Source organism: Cupressus sempervirens, chromosome 10 (genome assembly GCF_028749045.1).
Source record: "Cupressus sempervirens isolate cs-2001-9-10 chromosome 10, ASM2874904v1, whole genome shotgun sequence".
Lineage (NCBI taxonomy): Eukaryota > Viridiplantae > Streptophyta > Pinopsida > Cupressales > Cupressaceae > Cupressus > Cupressus sempervirens.
The window spans coordinates 171,211,564-171,218,677 of NC_143127.1; the positions used below are offsets into that span (position 1 = coordinate 171,211,564).

The 7,114-nt window shown below is 33.3% G+C and overlaps 1 long non-coding RNA gene across 1 annotated transcript; it reads right to left on the reverse strand.

Annotated features, from left to right (window-relative positions):
- Window positions 1-1,560: 1,560 nt before the first annotated feature.
- On the reverse strand, window positions 1,561-3,536 carry LOC149533166 (uncharacterized). Its single transcript, XR_016357356.1, has 4 exons — window positions 2,062-3,536; window positions 1,905-1,970; window positions 1,727-1,816; window positions 1,561-1,626 (listed from the first exon to the last, which is right to left on the reverse strand). It is a non-coding gene; the product is annotated as an uncharacterized LOC149533166 (long non-coding RNA).
- Between the last annotated feature and the right edge of the window lie 3,578 nt (window positions 3,537-7,114).

Below are 7,114 nucleotides of genomic sequence, written 5' to 3' on the forward strand. Positions count from 1 at the left end.
GGTAGATTAGGAAGAAGAAAGTGCTTAAACCTCACTTCTTGCTCAACATCTCTGCATTAGTAAGGGGGAGATGAAGAGAATAGATGGCTACATAGATATGGAAAAAATAGAAATATGAAGAGGGGGGGAGGGGAATAAGAGAGAGTGAGATACAAGATAGAGTGAGATACAAGGATAACATGAGCCAAAACTACCAAATTGCAGTGCTTGAATCCTTCATTAGAAAATCAACACCCAAATTTGAATATGAGTCTACAAAACAACATGTTCCTTCCACTTGTCATACTCTTTTATTTCCTTTTAAAGATGCTCTATGATTTTCCATAACATGCATTGCAAATTCATTAACAATTATAGCTCCCTCTTACAAGTATCTTATGTATCATCTTAGATTTGTCCCCCTCTCATGTGAGATATCTCTCTTTCTTATACATAACAACTATTTATTAAACTTTTATTTTTACCTTAATCTAGTTACTATAGAATAATAACAACACATTCCAATCAATTGGTGATTATGTTACAATCATTAATGTATGAAAACACATAAAACTATCAGTGATTATGTTACATTTATAATTTTTAAAATGACTTTTTTTTGCAAATAATCCATCTTTTCTCTACTATCTCTGACATTTTTCAATTGATGATAAAGAATGGTGGTTATGATTTTTCTTCTACACAAACTTTGTGATCAAATTTTTTTCTTATTTTAAACATAAATGTTTAGAGAACTTTTGATCTAATTTTCTTAGATAGAGTAATTTGAAACTACTAATTTCTTTAATGGAGTTCCTAATAAATCTCAAGGTTCTCATTAAGTGACCAATTGCTAGGAGGTCCATGAATATTGTCTGATAAAGTCTATTGCCAATCAATATTGTATCAAAAATTCAAACTAATTAGGTATTGAATTAAACTTGATAAACAAATGATAGAGAAGGAAAACTTTAAACATGAACAAGATCATAAATCATATGACGATGACATTTTGCAAATGATTAACTTATGCTTAAACAATGATAGAGTTTATTGTTAATCAATATTCTATCAAAGTTTTGAATAAATTAGGTATTGAATTTAATTTCATACATGCACATATCTAATTTAATTTCATACACGAACATATCTAATTTAATTTCATACATGAACATATCTAATTTAATGTCATGCATGAACAAACATGAACAAACATATCATATCATATGTCGTATACGAACAAACATATCATATATTAACTAATAATGTCATACATAAAAAATAGAATATCATATACATCAAATGTGTATCGAATATGTCCAATGATGCCTATATATATACATGTCTAGATCAACTACATATTTTCCTTCCCACGAGGGGAAAGAAACAAGTCTCTCGACGTCCTTTGCCGTCATGTGGAGGGAGACAGTGGAGATGACGGGGCCCTCCTGACACGCTCACTCAACCTCTTGTTGAGGCTCTTCTCCAACTCCAATTGATACAAAGAAAGTAGATATGAATCAATATTTATTATACATTGAAATCAAATATATGTATACACAAAATCAATTATTTTCTTACCACCAACAAATAGTCACTCTATAAGTTCACCTCAAATGCTCGTGGACGATCAGGCGTGACGAGATCCTATAAAAATTCAATAAATATAATCCCTTATAACTAACATTATAAATTTTGAGATTAACTACTATAAAAAACAACTAAAATGAAGAAAATTCTTTCATACCTTTGTCAGTGGCTGTGAGCTAGCCACAGCTACGGCCACTCCACTATCAACAGACTGTCGCAGATGAGGAGGTGTGTCTAACATCATGAGCTGCATGTCATACAATACACATTACATCTAACATGAAACATAAAATAAATATAATCAAATGAATTAAATTAACATGACACAACTGTACCTGTGTGAAGCTTGTACGATGTCTATGCTCCGAGTCTGTGGTAAAGGTTGAGGGTCCTATGGAGAACTGATGCACATGCATAATTTTTTTTTTCAATCCTTAATATGATTACATAATAAATATATGTATTAATTAAAATGATTAAATTGATACATACCTTAGGACTCGTGGAAGGGACAAAAAATGGGCCTGGAGTATCGCTGCTAGGCCTAGCAACACTCTAACCCTGAATTTTTAACAATGTCAATAGATGCTAATTAATTAATCATTCACTATACATATGAAATGTGATCAAATTAGTAAATTATAATTATAATTTACCTGTGTGTCAATGCCAAATATGTTATTCAGCAACTGATTGGTGACAAGCCCATCATCCGCACCATCTCTAGCGTGAGTGCCAAATGTGCATAGGGATCCACATGAAGTGCACATGTGACCACGATGCACAGAAGGATCCCCCTCAACTAATGGGCTCATGGAATGGATGAGGGTCTGCGTCAAAGCATTAATGGTCCCTAGAGTGCTAGCCTCTACATTTTCCTTCACAACTGAAGGAATAGTCACATGCTCTCGTTGTGGCTTGACTACAGGTGCCCTAACTACATTAGGGTCACAACGTGCTCTCGACCTCTCAAATGATGATCCCCCACCTCTACCCTGGGAGTCTAATATATCAAAATAATTGGGGATCTCCCTAAGGACAAACTCACAATATAATTTCTTCAAAAAATACATGGGGACCTCGTGATTGTTGCAAGGAGGGGCATCAAAAACCATCCACCATCTATCTCAAAAATTGTTTCTAATAGCATCATGTATGCACCAATGGATGGGGAATCATTTAGTACCCTCTCTAACAGTATTTTGCTCTTTGGGTTTTCTAAATAATGCACATATACTACCTTTTGGTATTTCTTTTTTTTAACATCTTCATATGACAATTTATTTGCATAAAATCTTTTTTGTTCATCCCTCTTAACCCACAAAATATCTAACTAACCACAAATTGAGGCTATCTAGGTGTTAATGGATTCGAGGCATGATGCCAATTGAGCCCTCATTGGATTGGTTTGTCCAAATTCTTTCAACCGAGAAATGAGTCTTTCTAATTCAGTTTTGCCTCTCTCTATTTCATTTATTATATTTTCTTGTGTGCCTGGCAGAGGTCTTGCAATTGGTTCGAGTTGTGGAATTTGTTGTTCTTCTTGAGGAGGGTTTTGACAGTTTTGAGGCTCTTGTGGATTTTTTGATTGATTATGGACATTTCCTGATAAAAAATCAATTGAAATCCAAATAAATAAACAAATCTAAATGAAATTTGTAAAAACCCTACAAAACAATATAAAAAACCCATAAAAAAATATGAAAAACATATTAAACAATGAAAGTTAAGTTTATATCACTTACGACGTTGTTGTGGGTGTGCTTGTTGTCTTTGATTTCGTTGGTGAGGAGGCATATTGGCAAATGATGGTGAAAACTTGGGTTTTTGACCCACGTACGTGCTCTTCTATGTGGGAATGGCAAAAAATGAAGATAAAAATGATGGGTTGCAGGTCTACAACCCATCATATATACTTTTTTGATTATGCAAATAGTGCGTACGCGCTATTGAAATTAGGAAAAAAAAAAAACCTTGTCACCTTTTTGGCACAACTCAGTGCATATGCCCATATGCCATACACTACAATTTTTGTTCACAAAGTATATATTGTTTTCATTGCTTTAAACATATTAGAATTTAAACTAATCATCTAATTGATATTGAAAGTTAATGCTCCTAAAATTTAAATGGAATGCAACGAGGACAAACATAAGAAAAATAGGGTTTTCAATGAATTCATTGTTCTCTTGTTAATAGTGGGCTTATAATCTTCATCATTTGGTACTCCTTGTTGTATTTCATTTAAAATTGAAGATGATAAAATATAATTTTTAATTTTTAATACAACCTAATGCAACAAGGCTAACATATTCAATAGGTATAAACATATTACAATTTAAACTAATAATATTATTGAAATTGATAGTTAATGCTCTTTAAATTTAATCAGAATGCAACAAGTACTAACATTAGAAAAAGGAAATTATCATCCATCATTTTATATGCATATATCAATTTAATCAAATAAAACACATTGTCCCATAAAATTTCAATTTTTCTTGGGATTTGTAATCTTGCCACATCCTACTTGCTATATCTTCACAATATTATGCTCACACATTTCTATCCTCCTAAGACGACCCATATGTCTCAAGCACTGGTACCACTATCCCATCATGATCATCTTCCTCTAAAATAGCTACTTTCGATGGAAGGCCATCCTCTATCATAATGAAATTGTGAAGTGTGCAACATGCTAAAATAACATAGGATTGTGCCATGATACAATATGACATTGCATGTCTTAGGATTGGAAAACATTCCTTTAGGATACCGAACGTACATTCTAGTGCATTTCTAAGAGAGGAGTGTCAATGGTTGAACAACTCATGTGTAGAGTTTATTGGGTTTTCTCTTGATCACTCTTTCAAGTGGTAGCATGTACACTGATAAGGAGTGAGAAATCCAAGTGCACTTGGATAGCCAACATCCACTAGAAAATATTTTCCTGCATAAAGAAAGTATATTTTCAATACTTGAAACATTTAGTATACCCTTGTGTATATTAAAATGTGATTTGGCTTACTAGGGGGAACTACAAGTGGATCTTCTCTAGACAGAGTTGAAGCTAGAACATGACTATCTATAACAGAGCCTTCCCAACCAGGAAGGTAGTACTAAAACTTACAATGAAGGAGCAGGCACCCTTAACATTTTGCAATAGGTTTCCTTTTTAATCATGATATCTGGAATATCAGTTCCATTGAAAGTTACAACACAATCCTATGGGATATGATACAATGATCAAATGTATGCTCAAGCAATAATAAGATTAGGATAAAAATCTAGATAATAAACTTGTAACAATGCACAATTTACCTTAAAGAATGGTTCAAATCAATCCTTTACTATTATATTTGGACCATTTTTGCAATGCCAGGCCATTGCAATTGTGATGTCTACTCATTTCCCTAGCGACATAATTACAAATTGGCTCCTGTCATACAGTCATCTAACTTTTGCTATCAAAAATAGCAATGGTGAGGGAAACTATCATAATGGCAATGGATGACACTATCATAACTTTGAAAATGGGAGGTACAAGAGTTCAAGTTCATGATGCTGCAATTGCGATAATCCACTATTGTAATTACGACTATTTCAAATTTTAGTCAATCGTCACAATTGTGATGTGTATGCAATAGCGGAGCAATATAACCTATGGTTATCTATCATATCTTTTCATCTTAGTTATGATTTAGTTGTGATAACTATGATGTGCAAGAAACAACTAGCCGTTGGAATGGGTCTTTGCAATTATGACTTGGCAAACTATTAAAAATAAATATTTCTTTTAGATCATAGTTTATGCATGGTAAAGCCTGTGTTTCCTTTAATGTTATTTATGGTTTATTTCCATTGTTGGGATAGTGTATGGAGCCTTTATATCCAACCATTTGTTATAAGTTGGGGAATGTGATTCATTCCTGGCATGCAAGTGATGCATTTGCATATGCAATTTATCACCTTGGAAAACTATATTTGATCGTGCTAGTTGGGAACAACTGATTGTTCATTTTATCATACCTAATCTATTGAGTAATCAATCCAGCTAATCAGCAAGTAGACCAATTTAACTAGGTTATGGTTTGGGCATGCACTATTCCCATTTATCATATGGTTGCAATGTTGGAGGCAACATTTTTTCCAAAGTGGCAACAGGTTTTGTATCATTGGCTTTGTTCAAACCTTGATTTTAATGAAGTAATGCAATGGTTTTTAGGGTGGAAAGGACTATTTTGTCCCAAGCATCTTGCTAATGAGAGGATAAGAAAGATAAATATAGCCCTTGAAATGATGAATCAAGTTGTAGAGGGTATGATTGTGGAACAACTTGGGGCTAGAGAGAATGTAAGCTATCTGAAGGTGACAAAGCAGTGCCAATTTGAGGCACTTTAGTAGCACCATGTAACAACAACACATGCTCAAAAAAAAGCCTTAGCTTCCATGGGAAGTGGGATTCACTTGAATAATTACATGGGCACACCTCAGTTGAGTTTGGAGAAGGTGATTAAAACATATGCACAAGAACATGATATCCAATTTTTCACTAAAGTGAGATGCACACATGATGGTCTTCAAGTTTATGGTTTTGGATCTGTTAGTATCTATCTAGATTGTGTAAAAAAAGTTCTTGCACAATATGGAGATAGATGGGTGATTGCATCATTGGAGTAGCTAGTTGAGATGGACTATAATCAAACTGGAGGAAATCATTGATAAACCAAACATTTAATGAAGAGAAAACTTGAAAACTTGAATTTTGAAATGTCGAAATGAAAGCTATCAAGGGTCAAACACCTATGCTAGAGTTACAACACAATGTGAAGTTAATTTTGGATATGGTAGAGGTAGATATTCAAAAGTTTGATCAAAATTTAAGGCAAAAGAGAGAGTCTATGACAATATACCAGAAGGAGAAGAAGCAACTTTAGAAAGAGACTAAGTGGCAGAAACAACAACTAGACAACATAGAGGATATTATGGGAGCACTAGATAGAATCTAGGAAAGTGTTGTAGTAAGTACTATGACATTGGATTCACTTGCAAGCATTTTTAAGAATTTAAAGTTGAAATATTAGGAGGACTACAAGTTGTGCAATTTGTCATGTATTATATCTACATTTAGAGGACTAGCACATTATTTCTCATATTTGTTTCATTGTTGGACACAAAGTGTGCTTGAAATAATGACTTTCAATTATCCACCATTAGTGGATAGATATAATAAATATACCAAAATTGATTTCTCACTTGTTACAAATGTTCAAAGGCAAACACCATCTTATAGAGAAGATTGGATTTTCACATTCACAATGATCTAATGACCAAGGTATTATAGACAACAGAAAATGGGTTAACTGGGTTGAACAAGAACATGACTCTTATGGAAAGTATGACCTTGATTTAAAGTTGAGAAGGCTTAGGAAAAAAATTATGAGACATATTTTATAGGATTCCTGAGATCAAATATATAATTACTTTCAGGGCCTACAAATATGTGAATACACACTTATTAGAATGCTTTGGAGTAAAATCATAT